We start from the raw sequence: 27,897 nt of genomic DNA, 5'->3' as shown, positions 1-27,897 counted from the left end.
ATGCAATAGTCACCCAGGTGACCGGATGGCGAATACAATACCCACCTGTGTGGGAAACACCAGACACTACACCCCTGAGCCACATTGCAGACCATTGTCATGTGGCCTGATGCCAAGGTATACCCATCACCTAACCTTGTATAGCCATCTGGCACCATTGACTACAACAGACCCGTGAAGCAGTGCACCCATGCATGTCAGTACTGGCACCCTTGTCTGTGTGTGTGGTTTATGATGCGTATGACCACATTCACACTCACTACAACCCCCATTGGCATACTGAAGCATTCTGTCTGATGTCACCTCCACATACTCTTTGCACATATAACCTCCCTATGACCCCTGTGGTGCATGTGATACATGCACAGTACTGTTTTGTGGCAATCCCACTAGTGATGAGTTGTATTTCTGGCCCTGCCAAGTGTGTCAAAGTGTGTGCGTCCCTGTGAGAGTGTGGCTGTATTGACAGTGACACCCGTTCACGTGGAAAAAGGCACGTGTACTACACCTACCACATAGCTACCATATCCCTGTTGCAGATGTCACTAACCATCACATATACATTCTGAGGGCTCCCCAACATGTAACCTATGTGGTGCATCCAATAACTGCATGGAAATGTGATAGCACTACATAGTCGTAAGGGGTTGGATACCCTGTAGTGGTAGGTGTGTGACACACACATGCTTAAGGTTTACTCTCCCCACCCCCTCCCTGGCTTTTCTGTGCCTCTGTCTGCCTCTCTCACTCCCTTTCTGGTGGAGGCGGAGACTTACACCTGCATTGCCTAGGCAGGAGCATGTGTATTTTAAGAGTTGCTGAGGATCAGCTGATGGCCTCTGCACAAATTGCAGCCCTCCTCTAGCTGATAGCATGTGGAACAGCTGTGGTAGCAGTCCCATAGCCAATTGCATGGAAACACATATCTAGAAACATCATGTTGATGTTGGGCCTTTCATTCGCTGTGAGCAGGAACTCGATCTGCTGTTTTGCCAACAGCATCTCAGATGGATTGAGGATTTACCTCTTACAGCCTACATTGTGGAAACAGGCCAACACACAGGTGGGGGATGTGCCTGACCTGACTACAGACTGTAAGTGCTGCTATACTGCATTTGGAGTAATGGTGGTTTAACAGGGTTTGTGTGGATATAGCTGTCCTACATGTTTTCAAACCTGTCATGTCAATGCTATGTTTATGAGAGAACATCCATCTGTAGGGTCATCTGCAGACTGGCCAGTGTGTGGTGCCGTTTGTTTCAGGTGTTACCCACAGAGCACGTATCTGTGAACTGCAGAAGGTAGTGTGAGGATTGCAGTCTGTAGATGGTGACAGCCATGAGAGTTACTGACTTCATATCCCTCAGAGGACATACATTGCAACAAACCCTGTTACAACAGTAAATGTATGAGGTTATCACAGCAACGTGTCAATATTAGCCCCATGTATGTGCCTCCAGCCACAACCCTGTCAACCTTTGTACATATGTCAGGAAGTAAGGGGTGTATATGTGCTGTACACCATAATTAGTGACATCATATCTGATACACCAGTGAGATATCAGACTGCTACACATGTTATGTATAGTACGGGTTATATTTGATGACATAACCTAGACATTCTGTGGTTGTGTGTACAGTACTGAGGTCTGTGTACTTATGGTGATTGTCGGCAGTGTGTGTATTGATAATATGTACCGTGACCTGTGTACAGACCGTGGTAGATGTCATTGTTCTTGGTCCTGTTCTATCTGATGTTACATGCTGCTCCACTGTATGTTACCCTATTGGCTGAAATATTTGTTGGGCCATACACGCACATGTCCCATACCACAGACAGGCATTGGAGCACACTGTGTAGTGGCCCAGTATATGTAGGGTTAGTGTGTGAGTGGCACATATGAGATTGGTGTTGAACAGATAGTCCATATACTGTAATAATACACTAGCATATCATATGTGGCTGTGGCTGTGCTCACACTGGTTGTGGTTATGCACTTTCACACAGATGCATGTTACTCTGTGCTGTGGCATGGCTGTAGAGCCTGCTATATATGCAGGTACATGTGCATTCCCCTATAGGAAATGTAGGCCAGTGTTGAGCCGGTCTGTCTGTAGCCTGCACAATGCTTTGTTACATCCCTAGCAGCTTAGTGTACTTACCCAGTGAGATGTAATGTCCAGATACTTGCCAGATGTACTGGTGCTGAGCCACCATAACAGTCATGTATGTTAGACAGAGCAGTGGGATACTGTACAGATGTATGTCAATATCTAGTGGGTAGTATGTGTCCATGGCACCTCTGTACCAGTGGTTATTATGTGGCAGGACAGGCAGGGATGTGTGAATGCATAACCTATGGGGGGCACATGTATACCATTAGTTACATGTTATACCCCTCTAAATGGCTGTTAACATCCACATTTTCAGGAGTGGTCCACATGTCTTGCACTAAGGGGATATGTGTATACCTCTGGACTGTCCAGAGTGTGTCAGACTGTCCACATATATTGGTCATTATCTCTGCTGTAGTCTACAGGAACATTACATGCTAGCAGTGGTACTGTACTATGTTGTCCTTAGGATGTCTGTCAGTAGCCAATCGCGCACATGTTAAAAGCAGATGTGACCTCCCACACACACCATATCTATAAAGACACTCCCTATTACAGTAGTAATAGTCTACAAATATACCTGCTATACATAACTGACATCTCCTTGCACAACGAAGTTGGGAATATAGGGGCTGAGGTAAGGCTACACTCCATGTTCAGGGTATATGGTGAAGATATATGTACATATAATTATCCAGATATCTATATAAACATACACATATACATATCGACACACATAGATGGAGATGTATATGTACATAGCTATACAAATAAACACCCAGATATATACATATACAGAGCAATATATGTCTATACATATACAGTTAGAGATCCATATGCCTAAGAGATCATCCATGTGCAACTTACAACAGGCAAAACTGCAATTCAAATTGTAGTTTGCTACAGATCACCAACCATGACCCAGGACCCCCATTCCGCGTTTCTGGAGACACTGGCAAATATGAAGGTCCTACAAAATGCCTTAATATTGGGTGATTTCAATTACTCAAACATTAACTGGGAGAACTACTCAAGTACTAACTCCCTTGCCCAACACGTCCTAGAAATTATAAACTTGAATGCCCTGTATCAACTGGTCAACACCCCCACCAGACGTGACAACATATTGGACCTGGTCATCACCAACATGGGTGACCGGTGTTCCACACTGGATGTCAACCCCTCACTGGTTTGATCAGACCATAGACTAATCACTCCAGATATCCACATTCCACCCCCCACCCCCAATAAAAGAAACCACCGTGAAAGATTATTCAAAAGCAAGCTTCACGTTACTTAAGACCGAGATGGAAAGGTTCACAGCCCCCATGCTAAAGGACAATGCTGTCCAAGCTGCTGAACCCCTTTCAAAGGCACTGTATGAGCACCTGCAAGAATGCATGGATCGTGCTATGCCAAACAAAACCAAGACTCATTCCTCCAAGAAAAAGAAACCAGTCTGGTGGACCCCTGCCATAAATGAGCTATACAACAGAAGGAGGAAACTAGTACAGAAAAGAGTAAAAATCCCAAGAAGGAAAGACATCCCAGATGAGTATCAGCAAGAAATTATGATCCCTCATAAAATCATCCAGGTCTAGCTTTGAAAGAAAAATTGCCAAGGACTCCAAAGATAACCACAAAGTGTTCTTTAGCTATGTCAAGAACCTAAGTGGAAACTCTTAGATCTGTTTTGAGTTAGTGCAGAATGGCACAAAATACACTGAACCAACTGATATTGCCAACATTCTGCCAGACAGGTTTAGTGCAAACTTCACCCCCCTTTCACCCACTAAAGAGCCCATAACCATACCAGAAGAATGTAGAGCCACGGCAATCACTGACACCCAGGTTAAAACAGCTCTATCCAAAGCCAAAAACACAGCTTCAGTGGGACCAGACATTATCCCAGGCTGTGTCTGACACAAGCTCCAAAATGAACTAACCCCTCACCTAAACACACTGTTCAAACTCAGACTCTCTACAGGCTATGTACCCATATAGTGGCACACAGTAACAGTTATCCCGCTTCACAAATTTGGAGCCACAACGGACCCCGGGGACTATCACCCTATAAGCCTGTCTAGCCTGGTCTGCAAGGCTATCGAGTGCATCATCATGGAACTCATTAACAGAGACATTGGGAACCACCAAACATTGGACCTTACCCAGTTTGGCTTTGTTAAGGGCAGATCATTTTTGCTTAACCAGTGTAGGCATTGTTTACCCCCATGCAAACAGGCTGAAACCCACTTACTGTTGCTTAAAGTTGCTTACCCCCACACTAATTCCTTTAAAAGAAAAGAAAAAAGGGTTGATAGGAAAGTAGTGAAAAAGGGGTACAAAGAGGAAAAGACAGTAGGTGATATAGCTAGGGATGTGCAGGGAGGGTGTGGGGAAGGTCCATAGCTTCCCATTTCTTCTACAGCAACAGCTGTGCATATACATTAAATTTGGAGGTAGATTTTGACACTCAAACCCCTGGGAGGGGGTGAGGACAACAATAATAAGTTGTGATGCCAATTAGACCAGATTACATGTGTCCAGTGGACACGTGTGCAAAATGGACAGCTATGTATGGGGTGAGATTTTTTTTCAGATTGTCCTTTTTTTCAGGTGAGAGTGGGATGTTGAGGAGGGGTAGTAGGTATTTTTGGGGAGGTAGGTTAGCAGACAAGACAAACAAGACACATACAGATGCAGTATATGACACGTGTGGGGGGTAAAACACCTTGATGGGGAGGGGTGTTGGGAAATTGGAAGCCCATGAGCCCCCTAGTGGAAACAGTGGGACTGAGGTCCCCACCCATGGGCAGTCACCACTGCACCTTCACAGCCAGGATGGTGGCTGTGCTGGGTGCTGAGTCGCAGAGCCAGACTGATGCTCTACATGTGACACACGGCCCTTGAGCTGGCATAGAAGATCACCAAGCTGCTGGTTGAGCTCTCTATGCACCATGACACCGACTTGGCAATGGGTGATAGATTCCTGTCCACTCCCACTCTGAGGGGGGTTTGAGCCCCATCCCCTGAGGCGGTTCCACTCGAAGGTGGTGCAGGACCCGTGGACAGTGAGGTCCCGGGTTTGGCCCCAGGCATGCTGGTGCCTGATGCCATGGCCAGCTGAGGTGGGACAGGTGGGTCTGCTGGGACCGGCCTTCCCAAACTTGCTATAGTGTTTAGATTTCATCATCATATGTGGGTTAATAACAGTCAACACATTTCAGGGTTTGGTATAACAGCATGCATAGATATTCCCATTAACCCAGACACCAGATATGGAACAGCTGCATAGCAAACATAACACATGCATATATGGGACCACAGTGGTAATAAGAACAGCATGTATGTACATTGATGGCACCATGCCACCAGTGTTGGAATAATTCATTATAGCACATGCATGGGAAAAATTAAAATATTTATCAAACAACTGGACATTATCAGAACATAGGTGTCATTGCATACCAGTTAGGGTGGGTATGTTGATTATTGTTGGAGATATGGTGGGGGGGGGAGAAAGATGTCAACTAACAAGTAGTATATTCCTGTAGTCCACATTACTTTCCTAGTCAGTGCTGTTATCTGTACCTTACAAGTCTTACTACACTACCCTATAGCCTTAGTTTGGACAGTGATGTGGCTGTTGTCATCATTATACATGAACTGGTTTTACCTGCAGTATACACCTCTTACCTGGTATACCTATGGAGGGAATGTTTGTTAACACTAAGTAACTTTTTCTATACATACTCCCAAATTCCAGGTTGATGTTGTGTACGCTGCTATCCAACTCTTTCTGCACAGACTCTGGCCATGTGTTGACCACATGCTGGTGTGCCGGGACATATCTAGAATATTGCCCTCTTCAACCTTTAGTGACCTGACACACACATATACATGCTTTCCTGCACAGTTATATTATGTAGCACAGTGTGGGTGCCAGTGATCAGTGATACGTTGTTATTCAGGGAAACTGCAACAGTCACAATTCCCTACAATAGCAGAGTGAACAGTACCAGTACAGGTTATAATGGTCTTTATTTCTCAGCACAGTGTTTGTATCCAATGTACCTGTGGGAGCAATGTTTGTTAGCACTACCTAACTGTTGCCACACAAACTTCCAGATTGCACATACATATTATGCACATACATCTCACTCTGTTACTGTACACACTCTGGTCACAGCTTGACAACATGGGGATGTAGATAGGAAATACTTGGCTTATTACTCTCCTAACAGTTTTGGGGGTTGATACAGTGACAGGTTTGTTCTCAGAGATATGCGACAATCACTTGTATTCCCTGTTTGCTGGCTAAACATGTGGGATCATCCCACAGACTTACCTGGGACAGGCAGCAGATATACAAACATTGTTTTATTTAAGTCTAAATAGGGTTCTTTAAACTAAAATGTACCCCCTTCTTTTTCCTTTCCCCTTAATAGTTGTTTATATTAAAGAGTTTTTCAGAAGGCTGGTCAAAGAGCTTTCTTTTAAACATATACATAAAAAACTTTCTCAAAAGGGCTTTGTAATGGAAGCCTTTTACATATATACACATATATATAAAAAAGCATGCTGTTTTAATGGTTAACGTTTTCATAGTATTTCAGACTTTATAGTTTTTTATATGGTAATACATGGGGATTTTTTGAACATGTTTCTATAAAGGTTTTTTATAATCCCTTCTATTTACGGTCTTTAAAAAGGCACAAATGATTTAATTTAATTTAAAAAGACCACAACAAGAGACAATGTTTTTCATGGTCATCACATATTATTATTGTTTTTATATATATTTTTAAAAAACATTTTTAAAACTGTTTATTGAACAGGAATGGCCCAGATAATATAGTTGATTAGTTTATTACTCACAATTAACAATCTATTAACTTATTATTGTATCAATTACTGTGTTAATTGATCTTTTAATTGAATGGGATGGATATATAAGAACGTGTGGTGTTTCATAATAAAATTGTGATCTGATGAAGGTGGGGAGATTGCTCTCTACCGAAAGCGCTTATCTTCAATAAATAATATCGTAGTTTTTTACTGGAGTTGCAGAATTTGTGTTCCAGGTTTCCAGTTCCAGTCTGTTCGCTATTGCCACTTTGACTTTTTCAACAGTTCACATCTCAGTTGCATGTGTTATTTGGGTTTTGTTGTCTGCCTTTTCACTGTTATGTATGTGTCTCTCAGTTGTACTAAATGACCTCTGGGGATTACACCTGTCATATACAGGCATTTCTACACATTCAATTTAGGTGCACGGTGTGGGTAACAGTGCTTAATACAACAGTGCTATTACATGATTGTGAATCTATATTATCATATGATACCAGAGTATACACATGCAGTCGAGCAGTTAGACCTTTACTGTCAGGCTATTACACTTTTATTTACATACAAATGATATGAGACTCTTCCTGCCATATTCTCTAGTGTATGCAGTAATTGCCTTGTACAATACAGGTTTTATACAGGCAATTAATTTACTACTACTGTTAGTTTTATTTCCTATGACAGTAACTGCATGAGTATAACTGACCTGCTTCACGTTGCAACCTCACCAGGTGACTGACGTGGGCCTTCTGGTTCGCAGCCTTCACCATTGCAGCTGTGGGGGACATAAGAGGAATATTTAGCCATACCTATCCATGATATACCTGAGCTGGCAATTATTACACAGATAGTGGGGTGATACTTACACACAACTGGAACATCCCCTGCTGCTCTAGCCTATTGGACCCACTGCTCCAAGATGTCCCCCTTACGCCACTTCAGGTTGGCATAATGATGCCTGACCTGCTCACCAGTTTGGGGTATGCTACTGGCACTGGTGAGGTCATGGGTGATACAGTCCCAGGCCTCTGCCATATGTTGGAAGCCCTGGTACTTGCCCTGCAGCAGTCTCTGATCATGGTCTTTGACAAGAAGTCCTGCCATGACTCTGGACTCCTGGATGCACTAGTGCTGCACCTGAAAGCACACACCTTCACCTCTTCCTGACATGGTGCCTGCAAGGGGAAGCTACAACCAGTTATGAGATGTATTCCTTCCTCTTTGGTTTAAGTAGGGCCGATTTCCCGCACTTTTCCGTGATTTGACCGGTTTTGAAAAGGCTAGGCTATGGGCAAACCTGCTTACCTAGGGTTGGCATTGTTTAAAAGGGTACAACCTTGGGCACAGTGAGTTAGCTGACCTACACATTGCTTACACCTCCTAAGCTAGCCTGTGCAATGCTTAGCATTGCTTACATTAGACTTTGCATTATAATTCCTTTTTGGCATTGATTTATTATTCATTACACCTTATATGTATGCCTGGTATCAATGATTCATGTGTACATACACTGTATGGGGTCCTTGTGTTTTATTGGGAACTTTAACACTCTATTACAATTACACCTGACTTCTGGGCTTACTGCTGTACTCCATTTCACATATTTATGTTATGTAGTGGGTTAAGGCACTTATGTCTGTATACTGATTCCTTTCACAGGTTCAATTTGGTTTTACTATAGTGAAGACTTGTCTGCTGATACCTCATTCTTCTGTACTTCTGTGGTGGCTTGGTGGTTAACTACTATGACTATGGTGTATAGGGTCCTGGGTTCGAGACCTGCTTGGCTGTTTATTTTGTTGATGGGCAGAACAAGGGCCATTGGATACAGAGTGATTGTCACTTCTGAGCATTTTTAAGCGGGTTTGCGTGGGTTTGTGCGACGGTAAGCACTGCTAACCTCCAGTTACATCTGCTTACAGAGAGTTAGCTTCAGAATTGCTTAACCTGTGTGCTCATTGCTTACCCCCACAAACGGGCTTAAGCTCGCTTACTAGTGCTTAAATATGCTTACTACTGCTTATTGGTGCTTAAACCTGCTTACTAGTGCTTTATTCACTATGATACTATCATCTCACATGTGCATTTACTGCAGTACTCCAGTTCATAAATATATATTATTTAGTGGGTTATGCAACATAAATATTAGTCATAACATGTTTTGCCATGGAAAATGGAATGTGCTGCAATGGGACTTGAACCAGGATTGCCTGCTTGTAAGGTGAATGCTCTGCCCACTACACTATTGCTGTGCTGCTTCATCTGCATATATCTTCCTTGTTATTCTCTTCAGCCATTTAAGCTGCATGAACCGTAGGTAAGCAATGGGCACTCCCGCGCACTTACAGTTAGCTTTAATCGGATTTAAAAAAAAATAAAGGGTTTGTTCATTTTATTTCTGTATACTTTTGCTGTTGTACACAAGGGGACTGTTGATGGGGATATGTGGACACAAATCAGCAGTGTCGCTCATTTCGTACCCCTTTCTGCTGTTCTTCATTGCGGGGGCATGTATATTCTGAGAGCTCTGCTCTCAGACACACCCCCTGCACTCTTAAACGCTCCATGTAAGGTTAGGGAGCTCAGGCAGCGCGCCTCATTACTATGCATGCCATCCTGCTCCTAAACAGCAGCCTCCTTGCAGGACTAAACTAGTCTTGCATGGAGGAATAGTAAATCTGGAGGACAATATCAGGCATTTCAACTTAGTTCGCTACAGTTTAATGTAAAAAGAAGTGGACATGTGCAAAATGATTAAACAACCAAGTGTCTGTTCAATATATAAAGCCAACAAGTTTCGCTAAAAAATGTAGAACTGTTATTCAATTTACTTAAATAGGCAAATAAATTCCCTGGATATTTACCTTGAAAAATGAAAAAAAAATCTTTATCTCTCCTCCAGGAACACTTAGGGAAGAGACAGGTAAATGGCTAACAGCAGTGATAATCTGAGTAGAAAAGAAAAAGAATCACAAAAATGTAGTTTCAATAGATAGAGATAGTGACAGATGTATATATTTATTTATTTTTATTTATTTTTTTATTTTATTTTACATTTGTTGACCGGGCTAGTCTAACTTGATATATGTCCATTTTCAGTAGAGGCCTGGGGAGAAAACCTCCAAGCATGAACAGTGACAAAGTTTACAATATATAAAATGACACGTAAAATCACAGTACAGAGGAAACATTGGTCAAAAGAAAAATTATACTAAACACAATAGTAAGTTTGGGCAAGACCCAATTAGGAGAGAAAACCCGTTTATTTTATTCTCATACTATGAAGGAAAGTGTAGTGACTAGAATTAGAGGCATAGGTTAGAGGAGTAGAGAAAGGGGTGAGAGCAGGAAGTGGAAAGAGATATCAGTCTGGGTTCGCACATGGACAAAGCCAGTGAGTTTTAAGATGTTCTTTAAGATGTTTTTTTAAATAGAGAAGTAGAAGCAAGGGTTGATATTTCAGAAGGAAGCTGATTCCAGTTTTTACCTGCTGTGTTTGAGAAAAGTGAGTCACCGGCTTTGTTCTTAGATTTAATAGAGGAAACTAGGAGCTTATTAGCAGAGCGTAGTGTAGCCAGATTTTTGTATGGTGTAATCATATTAGTGAGGATAGGGGTGTAGTTGGGGTAGTATAGGATCTTTTGGGTGATAAGTAATTGTTGACAAAGTATATGGTTCTGTAATTCTAGCCATCCCAGTTGTTTGAGGTTGAGGCAGTGGTGAGTTTTAAAGGGGGAGCAAGTGATGAATCTAGCTATGCTATTATAGCAGGTGGAAAGTTTGGAGTGGTTGTTTTTAGATAGGTTAGTATATATAGCAGAGGCATAGAAAAGGGTAGAAATAAGGTGGGTCTGGGCAATAGTTTTTCTTGCAGAAGGGGTAAGGAAGGGTTTAATTCTATAGAGGGTACCAAGTTTTTTATTAACAGACTTTATATTGGAGTTAATGTGGTCATCATAGTTGAGGTGATTATCAATTGTTACACCTAGTAGGCGGGTTGTAGTATCTGGGGTTATGTTGGTAGCATTGTTAGAGGTTATTGAGAAGAATGGATGAGGTAATTTATGAGTTGGAGTAAAAAGCAGTAATTTTGTTTTTTTTGGGATTTAGGAGGAGGCAGTGTTGCATAAACCAATTTTCAACATTATAGAAAACAGTTTGGGTGAGGGACTGGAGAGAGGCTATGTTCTTAGCTGTACAGATTAAAGTAGAGTCATCTGCATATTGAATGCAGGTGGCTTGTGGGATGTTTATACATGTAATACATGAAATGCTATTAAGTGTCTATAGCTCTATACATTTTCAGTCTAAATCACTGGTATTTCATAATGCTATTTCATTTTTCAAAATATTCCCTCATTTAATATTTAATTCAAAATTAAAAATGAGAAAATTATGACCTGACAAAGGGCAAACATAGTTGTCTTTCTGGTGCTTATGCATCTCTTCCAGAAAGACTATATTCTCTTTATTTAAAATCATATACCTAAATAATGCACTCTTTTGGCTGTTATTTAAACTTCTGGTATTTATAGTATTTCAAGCTATTATAGCAAAATGCATATTTCAAAACAACAACAAATACTAACTGCCATACACAATAAAACTATAAAGCAAATGTTGTAAAGAGTGCAATTCAATAGCCGAAAAAAAAAAAAAAAGAAGATAAACTTGTATAGAAAACAAGTAGCACCTCAAACTTTAAAACTCCCATTTGGAACTGAAAGAAAACAAACAAAACCGTCTTTTTCCCAAATTTAAAACTAAATAACTTTTAATATGGCCCAGATTTCGGAGTTAAGGCTGTGGTAAAAATGCCTGTTTACAAGATACAGAGCTCACTGAAACCAGGGATTCAGAGACACATTAGTCACAGTGGGAAAAGGCATCATTCTCAGCTAAATTTCACATCTCTTAAACATTTAGTGATTACGGCCTGTATAAATCAGCACTTATTTATTTATTTATTTGACATGTGTTTACCAGGAATGTTCAACTGGGCCAGAAAGAACCCTTTTTCAGTGGTATCCCGAGGAAAAATGCTCCAGTAATACAAACTGCGTAAATCAGACTTTGGAAACATACAAGTAGTATTGTAGTAAAAAAACATAATACAGATTGGACTAAGTTGGTATAACAGTTGCTCAGTATATACATTTGCATACAAACATAGGAGCTTATCAATGCATGAAGTAATAGCTGTTAGGGAAGATATGATGTAGGATGTAAGTATAATGACTAGAGGAGAGAAAGAGGAAAACTCAAAAAAAAAAAAAAATGGAAGAGAAGAGAAAAAGAAAAAAAGAGATGAAACAGTGAGGAATATGTTATCAGCCTGGGGGCAATCAGAAGCAGATCCAAGATTTGGAAGGATATTCCTTGAATGAGGGTGTAAAGTATGTGTGTTTTTGGTTTGATATGATAGTTAAGGGAAGGGTATTCCAGATTTTGGCTATGGAGGAAATATTATAGACTTTGGCCAGCTACTCTGCTGGGATGATGCTCAGTGAGGAGTTGTTTATTTTCTGGCCTGAGAGATCTCTTTGGTATGTAGCTTTGGAATATAATAATAATAGCCAGGTAGGCCATAGTTCTATGAATGATTTTATGTGCCATTTTAAGCTGTATGAATGTAAGATATTGTGGGAGTTCAAGCCCTTTGAGAGTGCAGAGGGATATACAGTAATGTGTGGAGGGGTATACAGTAATGTGTGGAGGGTATACAATGATGTGTAGGGGTATATTCTGATGTGTGGGGGTATACAGTGATGTGTGTGGGGGTATACTGTGATGTGTGGGGGTTATACATTAATGTATGTGGGGTATACAGTGACGTGGAGGTTATACAATGATGTGTGGGTGGTATACAGTGATGTGTGACGGATATGCAGTGATGTGTGGAGGGTATACTGTGATGTGTGCGGGGTATTATTGTGATGTGTGGGGGTATACAGTGATGTGTGGGGGTATACAGTGATGTGCAGCAGTTATGTATATGGGGTATAAAATTACATGTGGAGGGTATACAATGATGTGTGGGGGTATACAGTGATGTCTGGAGGGATATAAAGTGATATGTGGATCTGTATACAGTGATGTGTGGATGGGATGTACAGTGATGTGTGGAGGGTATACAGTGATGTGTGGCGGGGTATATAGTGATGTGTGGGGGGAATATAGTGATGTGTGGAGGTATGCAGTATTGTGTGTGGGGTATACAATGATGTGTGGAATATTTTGCATCGGTGGAAGATTTTGCAACTTTATTGTAGCAAGTTTTAAGCTTGCATTTTAGGGTATTTGTTAAGTTTGTAAGTACTGGGGCACCATATAAGAGTGTGAGCAGTAGGTAAGAAGTGGCTAGACTGTGCTTAGTAGGTGTTTCTAGTGCTGGTAGAAAATTCCAAGTTTCTTATGTGTTTTCTTAATACTATTTTGAATATATAGCTCAAACTTATGACGTTCACCAATTGTGATACCTAGTAGTTAGAATTACTTCAGTTTTTCTATTGTTCTGTGAGGGAATAGTGAACTGACTTTTATTTAGAGAATGTGTTTTCGGATAAAATGTAGTTTAGTTTTTGAGGGGTTAAATAACAGTTGATTGTTGGCAAGCAAGCTTTCAATGGAAGTAAATGCAGCTTTTGTGATTTGTTGAAGATGAGACAGGATGTTAGAAAAACAGATGAGAGTTGAGTCATCAGCATATTGTATGTGCATACTCTGGCAGGAGGAGCTATGTAAGTTATTTATAAAAATATTGAATAAGAGGAGACCAAGTATAGAGCCATGGGGAGCACCAATTGTGGTGTGTAGGTATGTGGAAAGAGAGTCTTGCCATTTGACTGCCTGCTGTCTGTTGGCTAGGTAGCTAGGGAACCACCTGATAGAAGAAAGGGACACTCCTAGGTCACTGAGCTTTTGTAAAAGAAGAGTATGAGGAGCAGTGTCCAAAGCCATAGATAGATCAAGAAATAAGGAAGAGACAAGTTTATGAGTCCTACATTTTGTTAACTGTGTCGATAAAGGATAGTACAGCTGTGTCGATATTTTGACCTGGTCTAAACCCATGTTGTGTAGAAGTAAGGAGTTGATTCTTAAGGGGATAGTAGAGTAGTTGCAAGGGGGTACATTTTTTGAGAAGTTCTGAGATGGGTGACAGTAAGGCAATAGGATGGTAATTTGATATTTCAATGGAGTTTCCACTTTTGTGTAGTGGTATAATAAATTATTTTTTCAAGAGTGTTGGGACATAAGCTTCTAAGATAGATCTGTTAATGAGGATGGTTATAGGATATGCAATGGCTTCTGCAGCAATTTTTTGATTGTCTACAGGAAGGTTGTCTAGAGAGTTAGAGCAGGATTTAAGTTTGAGAAGTAGCCTATTAATCCTAAAAGTTGAGGCAGGCTGTGGATCGAAAGCCTGAGAAGTTGAGGTGGAAGTGGTGATGTGATTGTTGAAGAAGTTGGCAATTTGTGGAGGGGTTTTATTAGGAAGTGGACTGGGATTACTTTTTTTTCTAGGATTGAGAAGTTAAGTAATAGAGGAGCAGAATTTCTTGGGATTTTCTTTGTGTGCAGATTGTAATGTTAGTCACCTCTTTTGTCTTTTGTTACAGGCTTTTGTCTGGTTGAGTAGCTGCCCAAACTTTATTAGGTCTGAGGGGGATTTGGATGTGAGCCATAGTTTCCAGATTCTGTCTCTGTTTCTCATTAATTCTTTTATTGCTTTGGATAGCCAAGGTGCATGGCTACTTTTGATTATCTTTCTGTGAAGGGGTGCAAGATGGTTGAGGATATCCAGAAAGGTTGTATTAAACTGGTTAACTGCTTCATCTAGAGAATGTGTTCTTGGGATAGACCAGTTTATGGCTTGTAGTATGTTGATAAATGAATGTTGGTCGAAGTTGGTCATATCTTGAATAGTTTTGTAGTGATGTTGTTTAAGAGGGTGAGAGAATGTTTTAAGGACAAAGGCAGGGAGATGGTCACCTAATGTATCCAGGATGGTGCCTGCATTAATGAATTTTCTGGGGTCAGAAACAAGAATTCAGTGAAAGATGGAGCTCTGACTGTAGTTAGTAAATCTAGTGGGAGTGGTGATGAGTTAAGTAAAGTTAAGTAGATTTGCACTAGAGGAAGGGAATTTAAAGGTAAGGGTCTGCCGGTTGATGATGATGTCACCTAGAATGATGGTTTTATTTTATTTTTTTTATAGTATTTGTAATCCATGACAGTATGTCTTCTAAGACAGGGATACTGGTTCCAGGTGGAATAAATATTACTGTAACACATAATCTTTAGGTATTGCTGATTTTTAATAATTAGAAGTTCTGCATTGTGAATTTGGTATAGGGAGTAATATTATATGAATTAAGATAGGTGAGTGCTAAACTTTCAGCTTTCTTGTGAAGCATGTCAGCTCTAATAATGTTATAACCAGGAGGGAGGATTTCAGAGTCTTTAATGTTGGGTTTAAGCCATGTCTCAGTGATGGATAGAATGTAAAGAAGCATTATGTGATAGCCAGGCATGGAAGTTGGTGATTTTGTTGCAGACATTCTGAACGTTAAGTGTGACTATATTTAGGGGTGTCAGAGTTGAGAGCTATTGTAGGAAGAAGTTAGGAACAGGCTTGGGGTGAGCTGAAGGAGTAGGAGGAGGGCTGGGGCCAGGGTTAGGGTGAATATCAGAGCAAGGAATCCCTTCTGAGAATTTAACATGGTATGGAAAGTTGTCAGTGTTGTATTTTGTTTTACAGGGATAGAATTTGAGGGGATGTATGCGATTCACTTGGGAATATATGGAATTTTGGGAGTAAACGTGGATTTAGGTTGAATAGACTGGGATATATCAGAGTGGCTTTGTGAAATAAGTAGGATGGGGTTGTTTGTGTAGGGGAGGTTTTGTAAGTAAAATTTGAGATACAATTTAAGGAAGTGGAGATTGCTAGGTTGAGGAAAGGTAGAGAAAGAGGGGAGTGTAGAAATATGTTTACTGAAGTAGAATTCATTATGTTAGATGGATTGAAAAGCTTGGAGGAAAAAAGGAAGGAAGATAGAAAAAGAAAAATCAGTTAAGTTAAAATATCAGAAAAATCAATTAAGAGAAAATTGGGAGTGCTTAGAGGGGGTGGCACTAGGAAAAGTGGGCATAGATGAGGGTAGCATAGTAATTAGTACTCTGTGTGTGTGTCAGTTAGGTGGGTGTGTATATGTAAGGTGAAATTCTACTGAATGTGAGAATGTGGATTTTATGAGGAGAGAGGCGTTTAGAGTTATAAATGTAGAGATAGAGGGATTGAGTGTGAATTGGGGTTAGGGTAGGGGAACGGGGTAGGAAGGAACTAGTCAAAATGGCTTGCAAGGGCAGTTAGCCTAGTACTAATCTATGAATGATGGTTGGCAGATAACTGATACGAGTATCAGTTTTTCTCAAGTTCTGACTTTCAACTACAAGCCACAGATTGACCTGTTAGCCATTGTGAATACCTTTCTACTGCCTAGCTTTCACAGAATGTCTAGATTTTGAGGAATGGCAATGAGAAGTGCGTTTACTAAATGACAGGCGTTTGAGTTTTAAACTCTGTATCCTAGAGATAATTTTGTAGTGCTTGTGTACAGAAATGCTCCCAAAACTGTTTTGATACCCTTCAAAGAATTCATGCTTATGTTATCTGTTTGGTGTTCTATTTTAACCCTATGACAGCAAAGGTGTCCCTATCTTTTGAACTTTTTACGCCCATGATTTGTAGCTTTGTCCACATTTCCTGCACTAAAAGGTCAAGAAGTATGATGTGCAGTCTATGTTCGAAGCCTCTCTGGAGCATAGCAGTAAGGCTTACCTCTCAACTGTGCCGGATATCCAGATTTTCACCTCATATATTGACCATTTCATAATTGCTGGATTCTGGGAAGGGGTGGTAGGTCAATAATGAGGGAGGTAGAAAATAACGACATGCATTTGAGATGCAGGCTCCACATAGATTCAATTTCAAAGATTCAATTCAATAACCTATGAACATCCTTCACAAAGTCATGGTATCAGGGAGCTGAGTTTGTAACAGCAATATGTTCAGATTGTCATATTTCTGGGTTATGGTCCCTGTCAAAGGAAAAAACTTCAAAGGCCAATTCACATTAGGTTCAAGCAAGGCACCCTTTATTACTTGCAGCAAGGAGACAGAGCATGTATGTGCAGGATTTGTCTGGATAATTAATGATTAGTAGGTTATACTTATACAGTTCTTTTCCTGTCATATAGAAAATGTTACACTCTATTGCTGACGTAGTTAGACACAGCTTTCTGTATGTTCTACAGAAAATATTGTTAGACTTATTGCTGACCAAGTTAAAATATCTGTCATGCTGCAAAAATATTTTGAGAAAAACAACCTGGCCTTGGGTTTATGTCAGTCCATTTCAGCATTTCAATTCTTCTATTGTGCTGTTCTAATACATGTGTTACATTTTACCTAGATTCAAGGTATATTTCTAGCTTTTGTACAAGTAATGCTGACTACGGTTTAAACTTTCAAGCATCTATTGTTTTCTTTATCAATAGCTTCTAGCAGCTGCATGTTTTCTCATGGCATAAGCAGAAATCAATATCCCTTTGTTAATTTTCATGACATTAGCAGAAATAAATTACTTCTTTTGTTGTTTGCTAACATTAGCAGAAACAGAATGCTTCTTGTTAAGTTTCTAATGGCTGTGTAGATTCATGCAGTGTGAACAGAATAAATGTATTAACCCTTTTAAATCTCGAATGCATTAAATGCACTAAGCATGCATATTACTATTACATATTTTTCTAACAGTCCCACTGGTAGTTATGGCCTCGTTCATGTTTCTTATGGCTGGAACTGGGTGCTCCTTTAGTTTCAGGTTGTGAACTTTAGTTCACAGGGTACAGGATTTGGTCCCTTTTAACCTGTGATATGGTGTGCATGTGTGTGTCAGTGTGAGTGTTTTTTCTCTCTTTCAGAGGATTTAAAGTTGTCTTTTCTCTTGCAGACTGATGCTGTGAGAGATGCTGCTGTGGTAGATGCTCATTCTGCTGGAGCAGTGCACAATGAGATCACAGATGGTGTCGACTGGTGAGGGATGCTGCTGCTATGAGTGTTTCAGCTGCTCCAAAGGAAATAGTCTTGTCAGGTGATGGATGTTACTGCAAGTAGTCTTTTGGCTGCTGGGGTGGTATACTGTGAGGTCACAGGTAGTGTGTGATACATTTTTATGTGCTCATGAGAGTTTGTGTGGTATGTAAAGTAGTGTGGGGACAGGTAAGGATGAGATATGTCAGGGGCATGGTTGAAGCAGGTGTTTAGGTTTAATTATGTGGAGCTTAGGATAGTCTATAGGTGGGGTTGGAGTCATAACAACTGAGGTTAGGTTGGACAAGTGATTGATTAGCTAAGCAAGGCCTGGGGTAGGGAGGGGTAGTCTTTTGACCCTTTTACCTAATGTTTTAGTTAGAGGGAAAGTTTGGAATGGGGGAGTATGTGGATAATTTGAATTTATTGATGTCATGGGGTGCAATATCTAATGGAATCAGAAATTGTAAACAGTAAAGGAAGACCTGGAAGGCTTTAGTGGCTTTGTGGCTAAAGGCAACAGACAACTGGGCCTTAAGCTTCCTTAGGTGTTGGGTATCATTTATTGTATGGTGGTTTGGTTGCAGAAGGATACTGCATTGGCCTTGCCATTCTTGGTAAGTTGGAGGGGGGACTGGGGTATGTTTGAAGGTGGTGTGTAGGGTTTCGCACACTTGTTAAAACTGTTAGCGTATGCATTCAGCTGTACAGGTGATAGACGGGATGGCATGTTGGTTAATTTGAGTTTACAGTAGCCTGAATTGAGGAGGTTATCTTTGTCATTACATGGATTTAAGGGTAGCTGGGGTAAGGGGAACTTTTGGGGGTAGGGAAATGGGTGTTCTTTCATGGGTCAAAGGGAATACTGGAGGATGCTTTTTCCCATTAATGTATGGTATTGTGTCATCTGTTTATGCCATTTCCTAATTCAGAAGTCGTGCATGAATCAATAGATGGGGTTTTCTTAAGGATTTTCTATTGAATCCAGGGTGGGAGGGGTCAATTTGTAGGAATCTTCATCTCTTATAGATGGAGGAAGAGATTGTGAAGGTTTCGTGGAGTAGGAATGTTGGGCAGATAGGTTATTGGGTTTGTCTGATATTCTATGCTTTGGGCTGCTAGGAGGTGGTACAACATGGACAATGACAGATTCATATTTGTACTTTTTGTGGAGTGACTCGAGTGCATGTGTTATGTGGTGGATCCTGGCACCCAACAGGCAGCTGACTGTAATTTTCTCCTTGTTCAGCCTGGTGAGTGGGACATCCGTGTGCCTGACTATAGAGTCACCTATGACTAAAGTGTTGGGTATGTTGTCTTGCCTTAGGGGCTGGTGTTGGATGGCACACTAGTGTTGTGAGCTATGTGAAACTTTGGTTGTGATTGGTGTTTGTTTGCGTTTCAGCTTCAGAGGTCCTTGTTGCTTAGGCAGGTTACTGTTAAGGGCCTCCACATATGAGGGTTTAGTGTTGCTATGTGAGGATGTTGGTGGTGTGGGTTTAGCAGGGCTGTGTTTTGCTTGAGGTGTAGTGTGGGTGTTAACCTTCTCCTCTTGACTGTTAGCACAATCTTGGATGGAGAGAGCTTTGCTTCCAGTTTGGCTACATAAGTGCATCTCTTGCAGGTTGTAGTGTTGGGTGGTAGGAGGAGAAGGTTGTCTGTGTACATGAGGCAATTGCTGCATTGCCACAGTATGCCCAGATTCACCAGGTGGACAGGAGATATGACCGGAAACTGAATCTTGGACATGCCTTAGTTAATGCTTTGTTTTTGTAAAGTACAAGAGCTGTTTTCCCTTACTTTAGCAAGGTACTTTGCAATTATAGGCTGTTTAGTGCCTACGATTAATTTCTCATTATTAACAAGGAGAGTTGAGTGCTTGTATCAGTTTAAGGCTTCCTAGTGCTTTCCAGCAGGTTTTAGAGCAAGTGCTAGTCACAGAGATGCTTAAAGGTAAGATGAAAAAATTGTTTATCCTAAACACTGCATTCTGCACTAGAGGAGTTAAATGTGAAAGTAGGTAACTTAAGTTTTACCTGTCTAAAAAGTTAAGTTTTAGTCGAGAGTCACTATTTTTAAAACAACTAGATAGATTTAAAGGGGGTGGTCACTTTTGTATTCTAGTACTATGGAATCAGTAGGATGGCCAATAAATTTAAATAGTTGAAGGGGAGTGATTTCACAAAATGATAAATTTCCACTTACTCACACAAGCCAGTAAAAGCAGAGAAGAAATGACATATATGGTCAAATTAACATAAGGGGCAGGCAACTAGAAAGACAGTTTTGTAATGTAGCATTGTATGTATGCAGGTGTTTTGGGAGATAGGTAAGGAACTGGGTGTTCTGTTGGCTAGGCTGAAGTTAGCAGGGTTAAGCAAAGCGTAGTTTTGGGATGCCTAGCAGATGTAGGCCAGAGTTTGTTTTTTTACCAGATGAGAAGGTAACACATTGAAAGAAAAGCTTTGGGGGGAAATTCAAGGACAAGCAGCAGATTAAGGATGTTGTTGAGCTTTTGGCAGACAGATTGGGTTGTTCATGGGGATTTGCATTTGTTTACGAATGTTGCAGTAGGTATTGGGTTGGGGGCATACTTTGGGAAGGATTAGTTAATGGCTTGTTGGCCAGCAGGAGGGAAGGATAATTGGAGGAGGGATGTTGAATTTTGGAGTAATGTCAATTTAGCAGGCACTGTAGGTTTAGCAGGAGAAGTTGTGGGGAATAGGGTTAATTTTCACATGATTAATATGACAGTGGTATAGGTTGCGGGGTGTTGCTAGACGAGGTGTGTCAGGTTGGGCTAGAAGAATTAGATGCTTGCTGCAGGGGTTTGGAGCAGCTTTTGCTGCAGGGGTTTGGAGCAGCTTTTATAAGGAAAACATATGGTTGGGTTTTGCTAGCTTTGTTAAATTTGTGTTGTAGTTGCCTCGGGGAAGGAGTTTGGAAGGAAGGATTTTTGAGTTATTTGATTTAGGCTTGGGAACAGGGTGAGGCAGTTATGTTGGTCAAGGAGGATTTAGCTACAATTAGTATAGTTGCACAAGTGACAGAGTTACATGAATTCGCTAAACCTTGGACGGTGGTTCATATGCTTGAAGGATTGGGGTAGGTTTGATAGCATGAAGATTGGCACACATTGGCTATTATAAGATAGGTTTTGTTGCAAGGGTTGGTGTTAGTAAATGGAGGCACACTGGGCTACAGTCAGTGTGGCATTTGTTTATGGATATATTGAAGTTGTTAAGAGGGTGGTTTGCTGGTCACTAAATGCTTTCTTGCCTTATAATGAATAGTTTGTATGATGGCAGGATTACTATTAAATTGTTCTATTAAAAAAGAACATCTCATTTTGGTCATTATTATATCCATTTGGAGAAAGAAGGGGTTGCAGTTGGGCATGATGGCATGCAACTGACCTTTATTTTGTTTTGGGTGATTATGGGCTTCTTAGAGTTCTGGTGGTACATTTGGCAGGTAATGACAAGAGAATAATTATGAAGCTACTGTTGGTAGTTAAGATAAGTGAGGATTTGTTTAATTTACAGAGGTTATAAAAGGGTATAGGTATTAATTTGGCTTGGCAAGGGATCATCAGTTTAATTTTAACCACTTAGGAAACTGGCTGCTTTGGGTATTTATATGATAGGGCTTTGGGAGGTTGATAACAGGAATCCAGTTTGGTTCACACAGGAGGGAGTACAGCTAGTGATGTTTGGCTTCACCCCTTTTTAAGGTATGGTTAGGTTTGTTTGGAAGGTTTTGTTTGATGTTTTGGTAGGAAGGAGGTGGGAACAGCCTGGTCAGGCTGGTGGGCAGAGATGAGGCTTGTCCCTCTTCTGTTCCCCCTCTGGTGTTGGATGTTCATTTTAACGAGTTGGTAAAGGAGAGTGAGCCCTTGGACACTGCTTGATTAGTAAAATAAGCAAGCAGAGATAAGGATGCTGCTGCTTATTTGGTTGGGTGTTTAATTCAATAAGTGGGAAATGAAACTGAGTGATGGGACGCTGCTTGCTAAGGAAAATAAATGAGTGCAGGTAAGGATGCTGCTTATTTGACAGAGTGAGTGAGGTCATGCTGCCCTAGTTAACAGTTATTTGGACATTTTTGCTCTGATGATGACAGTTACATGGATGTTTAGGATGTAATTAATAAATAATATTGGTCAATAAAGGTATCTTTAATGAAATTTAATAAAGATCGTCAAACATCATTCAGTGTGATGTGTTTAATGAAGAGAACGGGACAAGCAAAAAATAATGAGAAGACACAACAGGACAACAATGCAGGGCAACACCATTTGTGATAATTATCAATGGTGGCCAATGCATCACAATGGCATAGGCATACCTGTCCTGCCTTCTCACACCCATGCACAAATTCAAACACACACACACACACACACACACACACACACACACACACACACACACACACACACGCACGTGCACACGCACACACACACACACACACACACACACACACACACACACACACACACACACACACACACACACACACACAAACACACACACACACACACACACACACACACACACACACACACACACACACACACACACACTTCTTACCAGTCACTCCTACTTGTCATTTAATTTACAGAAAAACCCTGCTATAGATTTTTATTTTTCCCAGCCCTTCAGATGATTATAGTCAGACATTAATGTCAGTCATTAGAGTTTCTTTTCTCGTGTTGTTCCCAAACTGCATTGTGATGCTAAATCTGTTGCTCTATTAATTTTTTAAGTGACTCCAATTAAGTATTCGACAATTCTATCTGGCGTCAACTCATGTTCCTTCTGGCTTCACCCAGAAGTCTTGAGCTTAGTCATTTACAGTTAAGGCACCCTTCCACAAACAGACGCACCCGAATCCTACCACGTTACAATATAATTATGAGACTGACTAGGTTTGTTATCCTACTGTATGACTAGAGACAACGGCTAAAACTAATTGCTCTCTACATAAAATATAACAAATTGTGATTGTTGGCAACTGTTAAACTTTTTGTATACTGTTTGTAAATCTTTTAAAAACAATTTTTGCAATCTTTTTTGTACTATTGTAATGGAACTTTGATCTCCTCTGAAAATGGCCTACTTGCCCAGCTGGACTCTATCCAGTTAACATATGTAAAATAAAATAAAATAAATAAATAAAATGAGCTACAGGTCAAATGATGCCCGTCAAATTTTTATTTTCCACAAAGTTATTTTCTTTAATGCAGGCATTACACAAAAATACATAGTACAAACAAAAACAGTAAGTACATTAAAACAAATACTAAATAAATGGATATGTGTAAAAATAAACTGATGTGACTGTATATGTAGATGTCTTATAAATTCAGTAGGTGAGAAGCACATACCCCCAGTATTACTAATAACTGCTAATCCTATCCCTATACCTAAGTTTGCACCTCCCCAAAGCCTAACACTGAACCTTACCTGTCTAAAGCCCTGTCTGTAACACCATCACCATTCATGCAAATGTGTTCTGAATGTATGGCTGGGCTTTTGTGTACCAGTCAAAAAGGGAAACTGTAGGTTTCATTCTGTTATGATTTTTATTTTAGATGTTTTGAGTTTTTCGATGTCCTGAATTTCAGAATGTTAATCACTTCAATTTCAATGCCTTTGTATTCCAATAAATACTGAAAGTATCTACAGGTGTAGTATTATCTCAATTGCATATCGAGTGACAAATATGTTTTATGTCATACCTCACCTGGCAAATTAAATATTCCAAGAAAAATTGGATAAAGGAAGACATGGAGGGGAAATTCTTCCATTGTTCTAATATATTTCATTTGATTGTCATAGTAGAAAAAGCTATATGCTTTCCTTACATCATATGTAAAAGAATATACCATATATCTCCAAGTAGTACCTCAGGGGTAAATGGAATATAATTATTTTAAGTGTACTAACCCAACAAAATTTCATTCTCTCTCATAACCAACAACAGTGAAACAAATTGGCTTCTTTGACTTGGCAAGGGCCATCACATGTAATTATTCTGATAATTTCAAACAAACCAAACACTTCCAGCTGCAACTAACAGTGCCGAAAAGAAACAAAAGACATATGATATTATCAAAACACTTCAGCACTGATGCATGGCCAAAAGAGCAAACTATAAGCAACAAATACATTTATTGTGAGCGCTTTCATGATTAGATTACTTCTTCAGACACCACACATCAATTACATACACCTTATATATACTAAAACTATCTAACAAAATTTAAAACAACCAATGAAAATCTAAAGTATATTAATTAATTACTAAGCAACCATAATGAAACCTCCACAAACACTGAAATCATTTTCGCTTTAGTCTGCATTTCTTAAACACAGGGTTTCAAGGAAAGATTGTCATTAAGCCGCTTGCCTGTATGGAATCTAAGCCTCAAAAGCTATACTAGTTCATTACTTTTAGTATCATTAACAATATTACCCAGTCCAATACCTTCTTGCACCACATCTATAACTAAAAATTTAAACCAATGTCCATAACCTTCTTCCAACATGTGTTTGGCAATAGCTATAAACATCATCCCCTTCTGTGCACAATATAAGTGATCACGGATCCGTTCCCTAAGCCTCCTATTGGATTTACCAACATAAAATGAATGGCATAAACTACAATGGGCTAAGTAAACAATATTTCTAATATTGCAGTCAGCACTAACTGTAAAACTAAATTCTCTACCTGTATCCAGATGTATTAAAATAGTTGATGTATCTACATAACTACAAAAAGAGCATTTAAGACATTTCCTCATACCAACTCCCTCAAATCTATTCCAGCTACCTCAAACCTATTCCTTTCAACTATCCTACATTTGGGATAACAGAGCATGTGCTTAAGGGACTTACGGTTCTTATAATAAATGCTGGGACGTGTGCCAATAATTCTCTGTATAGCCAGATCACTAGTCAAAATATTCCATTTTTTAATGATAATTTGCTTATGAGTATTAGTATCTGTGCTAAAATCATTGGGAACTAAAACTGATCTACTTACCTTACTGGCAACTTTACTCATGCACTACATGAGGTAAAAAATGGTTTAGCATCTGTAGATCACAGGTCCGCAGCCTTACACCTCATTAAACATACTTCCTCATTTTTATATCCCCTTCTCTTATGAATTTCATCCAATGTATTCAAATCATTAATAAAATCACTATCCCTAACGTTCAATCTGGAAATACATATCGACTGCCCAGTAGCAACATTCCTAAACACATGAGGGGCATGCATGCTAGACTGATGTAATAGCAAAGATCTATGACATTTTTTCCTACACAATTCATTGAAAAAATTCTCTTCACTACTTCTACATTTATGTCTGAAAACTCAATCTCCATATCAGAACTTTTCATCGAAAACAAAAGGTAAGAAGGACTACTTGTAATATATTCTAAAAACTGACATAATTGTTCAAAGGTGCCATCCCATAAAACACAAATATCAACGAAACAATAATATAAACAAATGTTATTATAATCAGATGAAAAAACAACATCAGTTTCCTACTGACTCATAACCATGTTGGAGTAGCTATTGGCACAAGATGTGCCCATAGCTACTCCAGCAAGCTGCAGATGATAATAGTGATTAAAAACAAAAACATTATATTCAAGAACACTCTCCACTAAAAAACATATAATGTCAAGAAAATGACCATCATACTAACTAAAAGAAGATAAAAAAGACTTCATCATCTCCACCCCCTCAGCAATCGGTATAATTGTAAACAGAGATTTCACATCGATAGTGACAATAAAATGACTATTTGAATCCAACAAAAGACAAGTATGTTCATACAAATCATTACACAACTATTTGGTTTCTTGTAGAACATACTTATAACTCCCCAAAACTGGTCAAAGAAAGCTCTCCACAAATAGGAAGCAGGCTCTGTTATTTATCCTGCTCCTACAACAATCGGCCTAAAGGGTGGATAGTAGTGTTTGCGGATTTTGGCTAACCCATGCAAGCGGGAGATTACAGGTTCATTGTTTTGTTGACAATATTTTTATTTTATGGGATGGCACCTTTGAACAATTATATCAGTTTTTTGAGTATATTGAATGTAATTCTTCTTTCTTTCATTTTTTATGAATTGTTCCGATATGGAGATTGAGTTTTTGGACAATAAAAGTGTGTAGAATTATTGTATAGGAAAGAATGTCATAGACCTTTGTTATTACATCGATCTAGTATGCATGCCCCTCATGTGCTTAGGAATGTTGGTATTGGGCTGCCAATGTGTATGTCTAGATCGAATGTTAGGGATAATGATTTTATTATTGATTTGAATAAGTTGCATAAAATTCTTAAGAGAAGGGGATATAAGAATGAGGAAGTACATTTAGCGAGGGGTAAGGCTGTGGACCTGCAGTCTACAGATGCTTAACGATTTTTTACCTCACATAGTGCCATGAGTAAAACTTCCAATAATGTAAATAGATCACTTTCAGTTCCCATGGCTTTTAGCACAGATACTAATGTACTTAAGCAAATTACCATTAAAAATTGGAATATTTGGACTAGTGATCTGGCTATACCGAGAATTATTGGCACACATCCCAGCTTTTATTATTAGACCCATAAGTCCTTTAAGCACATGGTCTGTTATCCCAAATGTAGGATAGTTGAAAGGAATAGATTTTGGGGGAGTTGGTATGAGGAAATGTCTTAAATGTGCATTTTGTAGTTATATAGATACAGCCACAATTTTTATACATCCAAATACAGGTAGAGAATTTAGTTTTACAGTTAGTGCTGACTACACTACAAAAAAATATTGTTTACTTCACCCACTGTAGTTTATGCCATTCATTTTATGTTGGTAAATCAAATAGCAGGCTTAGGGAAAGGATCTGTGATCATTTATATTGTGCACGGAAGGGGCTGATGTCTAGTGCTATTGCCAAACACATGTTGGAAGTAGGCGATGGACAGTGTTTTAGAGTTTTAGTTATAGATGTGGCGCAAGAAGGTATTAGACTGGGTGATATTGCTAATGACACTGAAAGTAGTGAATTAGTATGGATTTTGAGACTTTGATCCCATGCAGGCAAGGGGCTTAATGACCATCTTCCCTTGAAGCCTGTGTTAAAGAAATGCGGGCTAAAGCAGAAATGATTTCTGTGTTTGTGGTGGTTTCATTATGGTTGCTTAGTAATTAATTAATATACTTTACATTTTCATTGCTTGTTTTCAGTTTTGTTAGATAGTTTTAGTATATATAAGGTGTATGTAATTGATGTTTGTTGTCTGATGAAGTGATATAATCATGAAAGTGCTCACAACAAATTCATGTGCTGCTTATAGTTTGCTCTTTTAGCCATGGTTTAGTGGTGAAGTGTTTTGATAATATAATATTCTTATAATTTACTGACATCAGTCTTAATAGAGTTTAATATCTACCATATTATGTCACAGAGAGAGCTGTGGAGGTTGTCACTTTAAGGAAAAGATAAACAAGCAGGGTGGGTCAGAAGTGACCAGATTATAGCTATATGGAATTAGTATAATAAAGGGTTTCTACTGCTAACAACAGCAGATTTCTGATGAAAAAAGCAAAGAGTCTCTCATGCTAGAAAGGAACTGCAAAGAACTCTTTGTTATGTACTGAAGACTTGAGAAACTGTTGTCTGATGTGTGGAGAAATGCTCATTGCAGAAACCTCAGCTGAAGTTGGAAGTAATAGAGTAAATGGTGCTTTATGCCTACAAGAAGAGAATTGGTTGTTTTTTTCTTTCTTTTTTTTCCCCAAAAGAATAAATTGCACACACGCTCCAGGAT

This window comes from Protopterus annectens, chromosome 6.part0 (assembly GCF_019279795.1).
Source record: "Protopterus annectens isolate FY-2018-M chromosome 6.part0, PAN1.0, whole genome shotgun sequence".
Lineage (NCBI taxonomy): Eukaryota > Metazoa > Chordata > Ceratodontiformes > Protopteridae > Protopterus > Protopterus annectens.
The sequence above is the reverse complement of the archived record's forward strand: the minus strand, read 5'-3'. Positions refer to the sequence as shown.